Source organism: Tursiops truncatus, chromosome 11, assembly GCF_011762595.2.
Source record: "Tursiops truncatus isolate mTurTru1 chromosome 11, mTurTru1.mat.Y, whole genome shotgun sequence".
NCBI lineage: Eukaryota > Metazoa > Chordata > Mammalia > Artiodactyla > Delphinidae > Tursiops > Tursiops truncatus.
The window spans coordinates 3,700,852-3,713,690 of record NC_047044.1 but is presented as its reverse complement, the minus strand read 5'-3'; positions in this window follow the sequence as shown (position 1 = coordinate 3,713,690).

Sequence of the window (12,839 nt, the reverse complement as noted above, 5' to 3'; positions counted from 1 at the left end):
ACAACGAGAAACTGCCCAAGCCCCCAGAGCCTGGGAGGCGCCCATTCAGGAGCGCCCGGGGCCCCAGGCAGACTTGCACAAACCCCAGCACTCCGAGCCTTGCCTCCACCAGCCCCCTCTGGAGGCAGGAGTGCAGCCTCTCTCACCTCTGGGGAACCTTCCTGGCAGCTGTCTTTCCTCTCCGCTCCCACACTTGTACCCAGGCATCCCCAAGTACTGGCACCTCGGGCGCTTGTGGCCAGCTGGCAGTGGAGAGGGAGTGGTTCAGGGTGCAGGGCAGCTTCAACTGCAGACCGGCCAGAATGGAATGCTCGTCACCCTGAGGGATCCACTTGGTGGTGCAGCCCTCAAAACGATCCTTCGTTCAATACATTCCAGCTGGGAGACAGACTGGGAATGGGAGAATTAGGTGAATGACGCCTAAGGCCTTGGAGGCACTGCCCAAGAGGGAGGACCGCACAGCAGAAGTGGTGTGTGGGAGAGTTCACGGAGAGCTTCCTGGGACAAGTAAGTCCTGGGTTGGGTCTTGTAGCATGAATAGGAGTTTGCCAGCTACAGACTACGAAAAGGAATGAGAAGCCCCCACATTCACACTCTGACTGTATGTGTGTGTTGTTGAGTCCTGTGCGAGTTGTGTCACACGGTATACTGATGGGGTGGGAGGGCCAGGGACTCTGTGGGAGCCGGGGACCCACATGCCCAAAAGGGTAGGTCATTTCTAGAGTCAGTTCCAGAATTAATCAGGAAGCTTTAGTTGCAGGTAACAGAAACCCAAGCCAAACTAGCTTAGGCCCAGAGGGGACTTATCGCCTTATGTAAGAAAAAATCCAGGAATCGGACCAGCGTCAGGCATGGCTGGTTCAAAGGGCGTACTCAGGACTCTGCCCCCGCTCCACTTCTGCCGACTGCTTTTCCGTGTTTCCCAGCCCCAGCAGGCTCCCCCTGGAAAGGTAGAGAAGGCCAGGCCTTGATCCCCTTCCCCACACCTGCCTCCCCACCCCCTGGAAAGCTCTCTCCCCTCTCCAGCAGTGAGTCACGAATGCTCAGTCCTGAGCCACTGGCTGTGCTGCTCCCGGCCAGGTGGTGCCCGGGGTGGAGCCAGCTGCTGCCCCATGGAGATCAGTGCCGGGTAGAAATGGGCTTCATGTGGGCTCTTGCAGTGACCTTGACCTGCGGAGGATGGAGGCGGCCCCAGGGCTGAGTCAGCTGGAACTTCCCATCTGTCCCCCTGAGCCTGTCTGAGCCCTCAGCTCTGCACAGCGACCAGGGGCCAGGGAGCGGCGTCCTTGGAGGCCAGGCCAGTGTGGCACTGGCAGCGACCTCTGGGAGGGCAGCGAGAGGGCATGGGTGCTGGCTGTGTCCTGCTTCACTCCAGCCACCTGGGGCTCCGTGGGACCTCCAGCAACGTCTCTGGCAGCCACCAGGAAGGCAGGCGTTGCTCGCATCTTCTCCATTCTTCAGGCCGGGAGCCGAGTTCTGTGGCCCAAAGGGGCCTGGAGGCCTGTCCTGCCCACGACTTGAGCTGCCCTGTATGACCTGGGCCCTGGCCCTGCTCTCATTCCTAACCCGACCCCACTGCCCAGCCCCCTCCGGGACGGGGTGAGCCGTTCACTGCTGATGGGAACCTTCCCCAGTGCCCATCCCAGGGACCCAGGGGCAGCATGGTTGAGTGCGCTGTCTGGGGAGGGGGGCTTGGGCGGGCAACAGAATTCAACCTTGATGCTGAAACCAGGCCCGGGCAGAGGCCCGGGGCATCAGCCCGCACACCTCACCACCGAGGCGCCCACTGCTGCCCCGACCTCCCTCCTCCTATGGGGCCACACTCCCTGCGGGCGCGCTCAGGCTGTGACGTCGCCCACACTCTCTGCTCTGAGCCCGCACCTAGCAGGGACCCGAGTCAAATGTGGGACCCTCACGCAGCCCCGTGGACAAGAGGAAGCCCGTGTCTCACAGGTTCAGAGACAAAGGTCATGGGGTGCCCAGAGCCCGGCGCAGAACATGCCCCCGCCCCGCCCTGTGGATCCCTCACCCTCAACTTCAACTTCGACACCTCAGTGCCACCAAGTCCGGTCACTGCTCCCCTATGACAGGGCCCCTGCCTGTTTCACCAGCCACCTCGCCTCTTGCTGCGCCTCCTGCTGTTTCCCCCTGGATGGGAGCCCAAGCTCCTCTGGGGGCTTCGTCCTCCGGTGCCCAAGGCTGGGCGGGCAGCCCCTGTGCTGCGCCCGGGCACTTAGATCTGCGGCGCCACCGTTTCCGGGCAGCTCCCTGAGAGCAGGCCTGGGTCAGGCCCAAAACAGGTGTCGGGAGGCTGGGCACCCCAAGCTGCAGGAGGCCCACCTACGGCCACCATGGCCGCCTGTGACATCCCTGCCCCCCTGACCACGGGCCTGGAAGGCTGTGAGCCGAGGGCAGCTCGCCTCCCAGCCCCCTACGGTTTCCCTGGCCGCAGCACCAGGGTGGGTGGGAGCTGCCCTTCCATCTCGAGGGTGAGGGAGAGACAGGGGCTCCTGGCCAGGCCCCACCCACCATGTGCACTCGGGGAGGTCTGACAGGGAGTGACCGGAGCGTGCGGGACGCCTTGGCCCAGGCTGGAGCCACAGGACACAAGAGGTGCTGAGACTGCATCTTCCTGTCCTGTTCACTGTTCACCCCCAACAGCTTCCCGCTGTGCTGGGACCACCAGGCCCAGCCCTGTGGAGTCCAGACCGTTCCACCTGCCCCCTCACCTCGAATGACCCTCCCCCGAGGCTGTGAGGTCAAGGGCCCACCTCAGCCAGGCTGTGTGTCCTCAGGCAAGTTGCCCACCCTCTCTGGACCTCAGCTGTAGTGACTAGTCGCATGGCCCAGAGCGATGCTGGGGCTCAAGGAAGCAGCGATGTCCCAGCACATGGGGACAAGCCCCAAGTGCCCCCTCCCCTGGGAAGTCACTTGGGTTCCCTGGCCCCAGACCACATATATGGTTCCCTCCTCTTCTCCTCGTGCCCCCAGCACCATGTCACTCCACCCTCCTCCTCCCCGGCAGAGATTGGCGTGTCCTGGAATCAGCTGGACCAGAGGGAGCAACTTAGGACCAAGGCCAGGGCTTGGCATGGTGCTGGGGCCCAGGTGGGCTTTGAGGGCCAGTTAACTCCCTCAGTGGTGAGGGGAAGGGGATGGGAAACCGAGGCACAGGGGGCGAGTACCCAGTCCAGGCCGTCGCTGCCCCCAGGCACAGAGACCCCTGATGGCTACTTTTTCACCCCAAGCTGGCGTCAGCCCCGAGATTCCTGACCAGAGCCTGTCACAGCTGGAAGGCTCTTGGCCAGAGGAGGGGCTGGTGCCCAGCGGCCTGAGGTGACCCGCAGCTGAAGAGGCGCACCCTCGGCCCCTCCATCACTGCAGGCAGAGGAGAAGGAGGTGCCCCCTCCGCTTTACACGACTCAATCCCAGTGCTAAATGCAGAAACACGGCTTGGCCGAGCGCCGAGTTCAGTCCGGGCCGGCTCCCAGGGCAGCAGGGCAGCCCAGCCGTGACCTAGGGCCTGGGAACGCAGGCAGGACCCGGCCGAGCCGTGGGGCCTCCGAGGGGCCGTCCTTTCAGGAGGCTGGTGACCTTCCCAAGGGTGGACAGCCAGGCAAGGACTGTGTCTCCTGACCCCTCGTCCCCTCCCTTCCTGGAAGCCCTCCTTGGGCCAATCTCCTGACCGACCACCCGGCTGGAGCTCCCTGGGTGCACAGGACCCCAGGCCCCCTGAAGGCCTGGCTCTAATCTCAGGCTCTTCTATGGTCCCCATTTCACAGGCAGGAGACAGAGGCTGGACAAGGTCAACCCAAGGTCACACAGCGGTGACTGACAGAGCTGGGGCTGGACGCGTCTGCTGGCCTCAGCCTACACCCACTCCCACCACACCCCCTGCTCCGTGCTAGGGGGACGGTGCCCTGTTTCACAAATGAGGAAACTGAGGCCCGGGGAAGATCCGCTCCTGAGTTCACACCCTGATAGGGAAGGTCACGCTGTCTGTGGCCTCAAAGCCGGCGCTCCCCACATGCACCCCGTCCCACCCCGGCTGCAGGGGTGAGTCTCCAGTTCCCCCCAAACCCCTGCAGGGAGAGAGTTCCTCTATCTGGGGTGAATCAAGAGCGAGGGTTGTGGGAGGTGTGTCCTCACCAGCTGGGGGGTCGGAAAGGCTTCCTGGAGGAGGTGACGTGACCACTCACCCAAGTCCTCAGGGTCAAGGAGCCGAGACGAGGCAAGGGGTGGGGGTGGGGAGGGCAGCGTGTGGTGTCCACGGGTGAGGGAGCACCTGCCGGGAGCAGCGCCTGAGGCAAGAGGTGGCTGGGTGGGGGGGTGAGGGGGTGGGGGGGCCGCAAAGGGCCCGGGGCACCCTTGGGTCCTCGGAGGCCACAGGGAGCCATGGGTGGTTTTAGCCGGTGAGTGACAAGGCCAGGTGAGTGCTGAGAAGGTTCACCTGGCTGCTGTGTGGATTCTGCATTAGAGTCCCCACTCCTGCTCCTCTGCCGGGCCCACCCTCCGGGTCACCAGTGCTCGGGGGGAGCGGAGGTGGGCTTGGCCCTGGAGGAGGCCACCCTCCCTGCCCACACCCCCGACCGCCCCGCGCAGGAGCAGCCAGCCGCACCCCGTGTCTCCCTGGGGGGGTACAGGGCAGGGGGCTGCGGGGCCACGCAAAGGCCCCGGGGCAGGGCCGCCAGGCGGAGAGAGGCAGGTGGGCCCAAGCAGGGGAGCCACTGGGGGCCTGGGGGTTCCCAGATGGAGCTTTGTGCTCAGTGTGGACCCCGGGGGGAGGGGAGGAGCCCCAGGCAGGGAGCGGGGAGGAAGGAGGCCCGGGTGAGGCTCGAGGCCTCATGAGCGCTTGTGAGGGACAGGATGGAGACCCGTGCAGGCCATGGAGGCCACAGGGGCACATGGGGAAGAGTAACCCGGAGCCACGCCTGTCATTGGTTGGGGGGCTTCCCCCGAGCCCACCCTGGGTCCCCAGGCCTATTTTAGGGACTGCGGTGTGGAGCACCACAGGAAGTCTCCCAGCTCATGGAAGAGCACGTGAGGGGAAGTGGGGGGACGGAGGCTTCTAGAAGGAGGAGTGTGGCTTTGGGGGCAAGGTCCCAGCTCGAGGAGGCATGGCCCGTGGCAGGTGTTGAAGGTGTGAAGTGGCCCTTGGTGGCCAGGGTGGCCCAGGATGGGTACCCATGTCAGGGGCAGCCACATCTGGCTTCTGGGCTCCCAACAGGCTGGGTTCATGCCGGCGCCCAGCCCCAGATGAGTCGGGGTGCCGAGTCGGAAGGCCCCCGTCAGCACCTGGGCCGTGTGTGTCTGGCACCCGAGGCCTCAGATGCAGCCGTAAGATCCAGACGCCCCGGCAGCCAGGAGGTCCACAACCGCCGCCACTGGACAGGGACATTTGCACGTCCTCAGGGCTGGCGTCCCAGCCCCAGGTCATCTGTGAGTCTGCATGCAAAGCCCCCGGGCTCCCCCCGCCTCAGAGGGGGCTCAGCCCCTTGGTCTGTGGATCTCCCAACAGACCCCACCTGGAATTTCATCTTGTAGTTGACGTCTCCTGCGTCTGGTCTGTGCTGGGTGGGGCTGTGGGCAGTGGCCGTCTGTCGGAGAGCAGCTGGCAGAGGGTCCTGGGGACACTCAGGGTCGGGGGGCATTGGGGTGGGGATGATGTGGGCAGACTGTGGTGGGTACCACCGTCCCCTGGAGCCACCAGGCCAGAGGGCCTCACTCGGTGTCTGTGTGACACGTCCCTGAGTCTGAAGTCCAGGCCATAGTCCCACCATGGTCAGGACCAGCCGGGGCCAGAAGCTGGGTCTCCACTCCTGCGCTGCCCTCTCCCAGCAGCAGGCCACGGTGCCCGGACGGGGCCAGCGTGAGGCCATGGTTTTCTACCGTTCTGGGGAAGCCAGCGCAGGCCCAGGCTGTCAGCCGCTGGACTGGGCACCCAGGTGCGGCCAGAATGTTCCAGGCCCCTCCACCCGCATCCAGCAGAGGGGAGCCAGGGGCTGCGGCTCCCGCAGGGCAGCTGCCGGGCAGGCTGGGGTGTCTGAGCACACGGCCCCCAGGGAGAAGGCCTCCTGCCCCACAGACGGCAGCCCCTCCTCAGCCTGGCATGTGCATCGAAGATCTCTCTGGGGTCTGAGGGCTGGTGGGTGCCAGCCCATCCCTGGGGCCACACTGCTCCAAGGAGGGCTACAGGCGAGCTCCCAGAGGGAGGCCCCGAGGACCGGCTCAGCCCCTGCCCCCCGCCTCCCACTCAGGGGCCCAAACTCTGCTGGTGTCTTCAGCCCGGACCTGCCCCTCCATCCTCCTTCCAGGGCCAAGGGCCCGCCGTCTACCCCAGGGCTCTCGCCAGAGCCCGGCCCATCCTGGGCTTCTCCCCCCATCCCCTCCTCCTGTCCTGTGTCCCCACGCCCCCTAACCCCTCTCTCAGAGCCACCCATGCCTCAGCCCGGGAGGCTGGTCCCTGGCACCCCTGCCCCCAGCTGCCCCCTCTCCTTCAGGGGCAGGACTGCACAGGGCTTGGGAGCCCAGACTCTGGAGCTGCTTGAAATCCCAGTACGACCAGTCATAGCTCTGTGGCTTCTCTCTGCCTCAGTTTCCTCACCTGCAGAAGGGGGATCACCGGTACCCTCCTGTAGGACCAGGCGGGGGTTAAATGCCCTCCATGGAGCCTACCCGGGCCTTTGCTGGCCGCACTCTGCCTAGAAGGTGCCCCCCACCCGCCAGCCCCTGCAGTCCTCACCTCAGCTCCACAGGCCCACACCTGCCCCTGCCGGGCCAGGCCCCGCTCCCTCATGGCTGCCCGCCTTCCCCAGGCCCCTAGGCCTCTGCTCCTGCAGCCCCACCATGCCTTCCCCTCCCCCACCCCTTCCCCCCCTTTCGGGACCCCTGGCTTTGGACTGCCCAGCTGACCTTGAGTGCACTCAGCCCCAGACCTGGCGCTCCTGGGGTCAGCGTCACCTCCCTTCTGCTCCCTCCACCACCACCCCCAGACTCGAGCCCCTGAGACCCCCCTGCAGGGTCAGAGGCACATGGGGTCCGAGACTTTCTCCTGCACAGACATGGAAGCTGGGGCACGTTTCAGGCAGCGGAGTGAAAGGATCAGAGGTGCTTTTAGAGGAGGGGGTGCGAGGGGCAGGGGGCTGCAGTTGGGCCTGTGTGGGGAGTGGGGGGAGGGCGAGGAGGGGACGGGGGTGGGGAGCTGTGGCTGGAGCTGGTGATGGGTTTGGCGGGGCGGCGGGCGCGGGGTGTGCAGCCCCGTCCCGACGCCTGGCTTGGACGGAATGGCCGGCGGGTGGCGCTGTTGGCCAAGATGGGGACCCTGGAGGGGTGTCATGCTTCGGGGCAACCTGGGGGTTCCTGAGAGGCACCCCGGGGGGCAGCTCAGGAGGGAGGGCCGGGCTGGGGGCAGACCGGGCAGCGCTGACTCCTGTGGGGTCCACGGAGCCAGAGCAGGGTCGGGGGCAGCCCAGTGGAGAGGAGGAGAAGGGCTCCGGGGAGCAGAGCCGGGAGGGAGAGGGCGCAGCCTAAGGGGCCGAGGAGGGCAGCGAGGCGGGCGGACGAGGGGCGCTGGAGCGGCCGGGCGTCGGCCGAGGGCGAGGAGAGATCGGCTGCGCCTCGCGACTCGCAGGTGGGCCGTGGGTGGGACTCCAGGAGTGGAACAGGCGCCCCTCGAGGCACTGTGGGGACTGCAGGCACCCTGACCCGCTGGCCACCCACACCGCCTGCCCAGCCTTCTCCCAGAAGCCGCTTCCGAACTCCCAGGCAGCCCATCCGAGCCCAGGGCTCGGATCAGGGAAGGAAAAAATATATCCTTTATGCCGCAAAACGGCTGCCCTTTCCCACAAGTCGTCACAATTCTGCCTTTGTTCCCGCTGAAGCAACCGATAGAGAAACCAACACTGTTCGCACGACGGCGGGGCCTTAAAAAGAAGTCCCCCAGAGCCTGGGGAAGGGGGCCCCCAGAGGCTGGCCTGGAGCGGGTGGGCGTGAGCAGAGGGAACACGGAACTCCCCCAGGAGGGGCAGCAGGTGGACCTCGGATCGGGCTTGGACCCAGAACACACAGCAAGATGCCCTCGAGTGGGAGAAGTTGAAAAATAAGCAACGGAGCCGGCCAAAGTTGCCGGCAGCTTGGTCCTGGGAGCATCCCGCCCGCGACCTTGGCTTTGCTGAGCCCACAGTGCGTGGGTGTCAGGCGGGGCCAGGCCCAGGCCAGCAGCTCTCCCTGGGCCTGTCTTTGCATCCACCTCCGCCGCTACGTCGGATCTCCACAACCCTGTGGATTGCGCGCGAGAGAAAATGAAAAGCTCACATGTGCACGCACAGAGACACGAACACACACAGACAGGCTCACACATGCGGAAGTGAATGCACACTCACACACAGAAGTGAGCACACACAGAGGTGTGCACATGCATGTACACACGTGCACAGGCACACGTGCACACGGAGACCCGTGCACACAGATGCACACGTATACATGCACGACCATATACTCACGTGCACGTCTGTTAGTCCACGCGTGTGCACATACACGTGCATTCACGCACATACTCAGGTGGCACGCAAATGCACGCAGTCACACGTATGCACACGCACACACACACAGACAGAAATGCATACCTGCTCACACACACCCATACACAAGCATATACACACGTGCGCGGTCCTGCTCACGCGTGCGTGCTCAAGATGGCGGGCGGGGCTTCCGTTCCACCAGTGACTCAGCTGTGCAGAGTCCAGGGGCTCTCTGACCCTCGTCTTTCTCCTCTACTGGATGAGGAAGTAGAGCCCTGGTCTTGGAGAGCTCCCCACTCTCCCCTGCAGGCAGCACACACTCTGCTGAAGGTCAGATTCACTCCCTTGGTGCAGCTCCCAACTTCCAAGGGCAGCTCTTGGGAGGGGCACAGGGATGTGCAGCTGTGGTCGTGGCTGCCCCCTCCCCGGCTTGGCGGGCTGGTTGTGCACATCCTGGGTAGAGGGGAGGGAGTCACTCAAGGTCAAACAGGCTGCTAAGGGCAGGATCCTTCTCTTGTTCTGAAATAAGTACCCCTTACATTATATATATATTTTTTAACATCTTTATTGGAGTATAATTGCTTTACAGTGTTGTGTTAGTTGCTGCTGTATAACAAAGTGAATCAGCCATATGCATATATATCCCCATATCCCCTCCGTCTTGCATCTCCCTCCCACCCTCCCTATCCCACCCCTCTAGGTGGTCGCAAAGCACCGAGCTGATCTCCCTGTGCTATGCGGCTGCTTCCCACTAGCTATCTATTTTACACTTGGTAGTGTATATATGTCCATGCCACTCTCTCACTTTGTCCCAGCTTACCCTTCCCCCTCCCTGTGTCCTCAAGTCCATTCTCTTCATCTGCGTCTTTATTCCTGTCCTGTCCCTAGGTTCATCAGAACCTTTTTTTTTTTAGATTCCATATATATGTGTTAGCATACGGTATTTGTTTCTCTCTTTCTGACTTACTTCACTCTGTATGACAGACTCTAGGTCCATCCACCTCACTACAAAGAACTCAATTTCATTTCTTTTTAGAGCTGAGTAATATTCCATTGTATATATGTGCCACATCTTCTTTATCCATTCATCTGTCGATGGACACAGGTTGCTTCCATGTCCTGGCTGTTGTAAATAGTGCTGCAGTGAACACTGTGGTACGTGTTTCTTTTGAATTATGGTTTTCTCAGGATATATGCCCTGTAGTGGGCTTGCTGGGTCGTATGGTAGTTCTATTTTTAGTTTTTTAAAGAGCCTCCATAGTGTTCTCCATAGTGGCTGTATCAATTTACATTCCCACCAGCAGTGCAAGAGGGTTCCCTTTTCTCCACACCTTCTCTAGCATTTATTGTTTGTAGATTTTTTGATGATGGCCATTCTGACGGGTGTGGCTGGCACAAAAACAGAAATATAGATCAATGGAACAGGATAGAAAGCCCAGAGATAAACCCACGCACATATGGTCACCTTCTCTTTGATAAAGGAGGCAAGAATATACAATGGAGAAAAGACAGCCTCTTCAATAAGTGCTGCTGGGAAAACTGGACAGCTACATATAAAACAATGAAATTAGAACACTTCCTGGGACTTCCCTGGTGGTACAGTGCTTAGGAATCCACCTGCCAGTGCAGGGGACACAGGTTTGGGCCCTGGTCCGGGAAGATCCCACATGCCATGGAGCAACTAAGACCGTGAGCCACAACTACTGATCCTGCGCTCTAGAGCCCACGAGCCACAGCTACTGAGCCTGCGAGCCACAACTACTGAAGCCTGTGTGCCTAGAGCCCGTGCTCCGCAAAAAGAGAAGCCACCGCAATGAGAAGCCCACGTACCGCAATGAATAGCCCCCACTCGCCGCAACTAGAGAAAGCCCACACGCAGCAAAGAAGACCCAACACAGCCAAAAATAAATAAATAAATAAATTAATTAGTTTTTTAAAAAAGGAACACTTCCTAACACCATACGCAAAAATAAACTCAAAATGGATTAAAGACCTAAATGTAAGGCCAGACACTATAAAACTCTTAGAGGAAAACAAAGGCAGAACGCTCTATGACATAAATCACAGAAAGATCCTTTTTGACCCACCTCGTAGAGAAATGGAAATAAAAACAAAAATTAAAAAACGGGACCTAAAGAAACTTAAAAGCTTTTGCACAGCAAAGGAAACCATAAACAAGACGAAAAGACAACCCTCAGAATGGGAGAAAATATTTGCAAATGAAGCAACTGACAAAGGATTAATCTCCAAAATTTAGAAGCAGCTCGTGCAGCTCAATATCAAGAAAACAACCCAATCCAAAAACGGGCGGAAGACCTAAACAGACATTTCTCCAAAGAAGACCTACAGATCGGAACAGACACATGAAAGGATGCTCAACACCACAACGCATTAGAGAAATGCAGATACATTATATATTAACAGAGAAAAATGGAGGCTTTGAGCGGGGTGGGGTGGGACGGAGAAATTCGGATTCTGTCTCTTCTCCACCACTCGGCCAATGGATGACCCATGCTCCAAGTGCACACTCAGCGCCCGTGACTTCCCAGTGATACGGGAAGACGTGACACTGAAGGGAACGCAAGTCCTTTCATGTAAACGTGTTAAATCCAAGAAAAAGCTGTGTGTGGCCCTGGCGCCCCCAGCCACTCCCTGCCCTCCTGCACCCTCCCAGGGCACGCCTGAGGGTCTTCGAGTGTGGTGTGACCAGCACTGCCCTTAGGAGGGGACGACGGACAGATGGATGGGTGATCTCAGGGGGCAGTCCCTCCCCAGCTACCTGGGCCGTGGCCAGGGGAGATTCCAGAAACATGGCCACTACCCACATCCCTCGACATTTGCCACAAGGGGCTGTGGAAACAGCAGGGGGCCGGGAGTCAGGAGACCAGCAGCACCTGGGCCACCTTAGCTGGCTCATCCTTCTCTCGTCTCCCCACCTGCACAATAGGGGGTTGGACCGGGACAACTCCCTGTGGCCTGCTGCCTGGGTGCCGCCCCCAGGCTCCTCCCCAGCTCCTCGGGAAGCTCCCCCGGGTGGAGGTGGGAGAAGGCGGCTGGCCCTGGGGGCTCTGGGACGCAGATTTATCACTCAGAGCTGACCAGAGCAGCCCAGACAGGGCGCTGGAGGGCCACCTGGGCCCTATCAGGACCAGGTTCCTGGGCTGCAGAGGGCATCTGGCCCCTGCCCCAGGCCCATGGCCAGTAAAGTCCACCCCCCCTGTAGCTCTGATGGTCCCACAAGTGCAAACCTCCACCCAGCCCTTGTCGAGCGCCCGGGCTGCCCTGAGGAACGTATGGCTATGACCTCACTGACCCTTCCAGCAGCCTGATGGGGTAGGACTGTCATTGTCTTCTCTCTACAGATGGGGAAACTGAGGCGTGGAGAGGTGAAATGACTTGTCCAAGGCCCCACAGGCAGCAAATGGCAGAGCCAGTCTGCTCCAGTGGCCACGCTCTCGACCACTGTGGTGTCACAATAACACCCCCCAAGATGTCCACATCCTGATTCCCATAATCTGTGAATACGCTGCCTTCTATGACAAAAGGGACTTTGCAGATGGGATTAGTTAAGAATCTTGAGATGGGGAGATGTTCCTGGATTTTCTCTGTATGTCCAAGGTCATCACAAGGGTCACGAGAGAAAGTAGGAGGTCAGAGTCAGAGAGAGATTGGAAGATGCTACCCTGCTGGCTTGGAAATAGAAGGAAGGGGTCACGAGCCAAGGAACGTGGGCACCTCTAGAAGTTGAAAAAGGGCAGGAAACGGATTCTCCCCTGGAGCTTCCGGAGGGAACTCAGCCCTGCCCACACCTTGACATTGGCCCCGTGAGACCCACATCAGACTCTGACCTCGGGACCTGCAAGAGAATAAACCTGGGTTCTTTTCAGCCATTATGTTTGTGGTCATTTGTTACAGCAGCCGCAGGCCACTCACACAACGGCTGTGCTCTTGACCTCCACGTGCTTCTCTCATTTTATTTTCTAATACTTAACGACAGTTCACGAATTCTTCCCGCGTTTCTCAGAGGCTTCGTATTGATGTATCCCCCTCCCAGAGGATGCAAAATCAGCCCTACCGTGTCGGGCGCGGGGGATGCTCTCTCTTCCATGGTTATGGTCAACCCTGCTGAAGCTCGTCCTCCCGTGTGGCCTTAGGAGGGGAGAAGGACTCGGTGTCAGCCTGTCCGGGGGCTTGAGGATTCTCCTAACTGGACTCCTGTCTTCCTGGCAACTCCCCTTCCGTGCTGTCTTCCTATCAGGTTTGGGGGCAGGAGTCCTGATTTTCCCCCGGGGCTGAGCACACTCCTTCGAACACCCTCCA